This window comes from Herpailurus yagouaroundi, unplaced genomic scaffold, assembly GCF_014898765.1.
Source record: "Herpailurus yagouaroundi ecotype Mexico unplaced genomic scaffold, PumYag 189, whole genome shotgun sequence".
NCBI classification, from domain to species: domain Eukaryota; kingdom Metazoa; phylum Chordata; class Mammalia; order Carnivora; family Felidae; genus Herpailurus; species Herpailurus yagouaroundi.
The window spans coordinates 14,995,234-14,999,010 of NW_024412420.1; the positions used below are offsets into that span (position 1 = coordinate 14,995,234).

General features: G+C 36.8%; 1 long non-coding RNA gene across 6 annotated transcripts in view; it reads left to right on the forward strand.

Moving 5' to 3' along the window:
* LOC121044970 (uncharacterized) overlaps positions 1-3,777 on the forward strand; it is a 149,969-nt gene that overhangs the window by 15,623 nt on the left and 130,569 nt on the right. The window lies entirely within an intron of this gene.

The window sequence follows — 3,777 nt, forward strand, 5'->3', positions numbered from 1 at the left end:
AACTGAGTGTTTAATAGAGGGCTAGGGTTTTAATGGATTAATTAATCATTTATCCAGACTTGCCATTCATTAGTTTATGGTACTTTTCAGTTTCATTCACTGGTCGAATCTCAGCCCAGGAGTTGTTCCTAGTCAACATCCTGGCTCTCCACTTGAGTCCTGATTTGTTGAACTTGAAATTCCAGATTGCTCATGATTTCTTGCATTTGTGAAAGTTGACCGTAGTAGTTGGTTACTTTCAGTTTTTGTCAAACTGAATCCAAAGGATTGTTCCTGAAGGGATAGAAAATAAAAGTGAAAGATGCTTTATTAAAAATTGCAGTGAAGGAAAACAGAACATAGTTTGTAATTTTAAAGAAACCGTTCTTGGCACTGTGTCTTCCTCTCTCTTCCTGTTCCTTTATTGTTTAACCTTAAACAGAGTTGCTTTTAGTTTTTACAATGAAGAGATGATTCCTTAGAGACATAAAATAGTTTGAGAAATCTGTGACCAGTCTTGTAACTGTCATATGTGGATAACAATTTGGACTCTCAGAACAACATGTTGCAACATTCTTCATAGAGCTGGTTGGGCCTGAAGCCTTAATTCCAGCGTGTGGAGAGTTTGATGTGGCTCAGCCGGCTTATTCCTGTTGGTACTTGTCAGCAGAAGCCAATGCATGCCCATTCAGTTCTTTGCTCTGAAGCCTTAGAGTGGAATAAAAGTACAAATACTTTGTACCAGCTAGGTATTCCATGATTTTTTTGGTGGCGATAGGCTTACCTTTTCATAAACCAGGCCTCAGCCTTTCTTGGCTTTGTTCTGTGAACACCTTTTACTGCCTCCTCACCTGGCCCTGTAGGGCAGTCAGGTCCACTCCTGGGACATACACTTCAACACGAGGTACCTTAACACGTCTCCCTTCATTTACTGATCCAAAATCAAATAATTTGAAATGTCACAGGTTACTTGGTTTTTGCATCTGGGATATGATCATGCAAATAGATTAAAAAGATAAAACTGGAAATGTAGATTTTAGAAATCATTGTTAAGGTTTAAAAAAATTTCCATGAGATTACAAAATTACCAGTGTTACCAGATTTAGTAAATAAAAATACAGAATGCCCAAGTAAATGTAAATTTCAGATAAACAATGAATACTTTTTTAGAGTAAGTATGTCCCATTGCAGTATTTGGGATGTATTTATAATAAAATATTATTCACTGTTTATTTGATGGAGATTTAATTAATTTAATGGAGTGTCCATTTATTTTGTTTGGCAACCCGATTACACAAATATTCAGGACCAATGTAAGATAATAATATTTTTCTAAGATAATAATATTTTTATATTTTACAAAGTATCTTAATATAAGTGATTCATTTGATCCTTACTGTCACCCTGAGAGGTAAGTTTTGCTGGGAAGTGGAGAGAGGGGCGTTGTTATTTTATTAAAAAATTTTTTTTTTAATGTTTATTTATTATTGAGAGACAGAGAGAGACAGAGCATGAGCATGGGAGGGGCAGAGAGAGGGGGAGACACAGAATCTGAAGCAGGCTCCAGACTCTGAGCTGTTTGCACAGAGCCCAATGCAGGGCTCAAACTCGCAAACCGTGAGATCATGACCTGAGCCGAGATCATGACCTGAGCCAAGATCATGATGCTTAACCAACTGAGCCACCCAGGAGCCCCTGTTGTTATTTTTTAACTAGCAAAAAATTGAGACTCAGAGAGTAACAACTCATCAAAGTCATGATGAACAAAGCACAAACCTGAATCCAAGACTTTTAACTCTTAGGCCAGTGGTCTTCATTAAAATTTTGAGACATTTACAGAATATTGAAAAAACACTGAGAATTAAGATCAGAAAGTTACAAATAATAATGTAAGAAATTCCATATTCCCACCACCTAGCATTGCTGACCCTTATTTTTCTTATTTGCTTCCAGTTGAGTGTGCTTTCTAGCACAATGCTTTATGATGCTGATCTTAGAAAGCATCATATTTAGTGAGGACCCCTCTCATGACCCAGGCCCCTGTTGGCCTTCCTGAAATCAGAGGGCTAGGCAGAGGGAACAAGGTGTGAAGAATCTTATAGACACCTTGACTTTACAGTCTGTGTTATTTTACCTGTGTTTTATGAAATGGAATCTTATAATGACACCCACCACTACCATATCTTCAAGTGCTGACATATTGAAGCTTTTGATTAACATTTCATGCACTTCCTAATTCTTCATGAGTCTCTCTCTGACCCCCCACCCTTGTCTCCTCCATGATTCTTTTGGAGGTGAGTCAGCTCCTCCATCAGGTTTCCATTTTCAACGCTAGATCAGTCTTGTTTGGGGACAACCCATCCAAAACTTCTCAGGCTGATGCTATACACCTCAACGCTCTGGTAATGGGAAACTCCATTGTGGTATGTGGACAAAGCACAATTAGAAGAACAAATACAACTTAGATAGTAATGGAATTCTCCTCATCTAGTGGTACTAGAACATTCCACATAGTGGAGGGTAAAGAGCACAACTCTGGAGTAAAGACCAGGGTTCCCATTGCACGTCCACCACTTTTAGCTGTCACCTTGGGGCAAATATTTGCTCTACACCTTAGTTTCCTCATTGTTAAAATAGGAATAGTGTGAGGATTAAGTGAACTGATGTGTGCAAAAGTGCTTAGCACAGGGCCTAGCACATCCTCGGTGTTGAGGAAATGGTAGGTCCAGTGTTCCTGAAGTCTTAAAAGATTGAAAATCTACCTTCTGCTCTTTGACCAAGAAGGGAACCAAATTCTCACTTTCAAATGCAGTACTGGGGACCTTCTGCACTTTTGTAAAAATGAGTCTCTGACCCATGATTTGAGAGTCCTATGCCATCTGTTAGATTTCCAAGAGCTGGGAGTTTTCAGATAGGTAGCCTATTACTGTTATTTATTATAATCTAAGTGTTTTAAAAGAGGTCATTATATTGGGCTATGTAATAATATGAAAGAATTATATTGTAAATTTTGTGGTAATTGCTTGTTAAATGTAATTAATGTGAATGGGCAAAAATATTTTCTTAACAATCAGTCCTTTATATGTTTTTTGGCTTAACTTGAGCTTGATGTCATCCACGGTAAGCCTGGAACTGTTGATCTGAAGCAGAGTGTTGACTTTTTCCAAAGTAATATTGGGTTGACCTTTGAGAGAGGAAAAGGAACCATATCATTCAACAAAATATATAGAGAGTGTTAGGTCAAGATTATATGCATCATAGGTTTCAATAATTATAAGTGTATGCCATCATAACTATATTTGTCTAAAGTATATAAACAGTAAGTTCAAACCTTTCTAGAATTGTTATAGAACTTTTCAGCTAAATATATTTTCTTTTACAACTTCTGAAATACAGAAAAATAAGTCAATGCTCTTTCAAATGAGTGTCATCAGGAAATTTTATATTTTTATGCACATTAGATATTTTTATGTTTATTTATTTAATTTTTTAAATGTTTATTTTTGAGACAGAGATAGACAGAGTACAAATAGGGGAGGGGCAGATAGAGAGGGAGACTGAATCTGAGCTGTCAATACAGAGCCTGATGTTGGGCTCAAACTGGTGAACCGTGGGATCGTGACCTGAGCTGAAGGCTGACGCTTAACTGACTGAGCCACCCAGGTGCCCCCAGATATTTTTATGTTTAAATTAAATGCATTAATTTATGTGATATAATGTATGTTATCCAGGAAAGAAAAGTTATTTATACGTAAGACAACTTATCTGAGTTTTTTTTTTTTTTTTTTTTTTTAAACG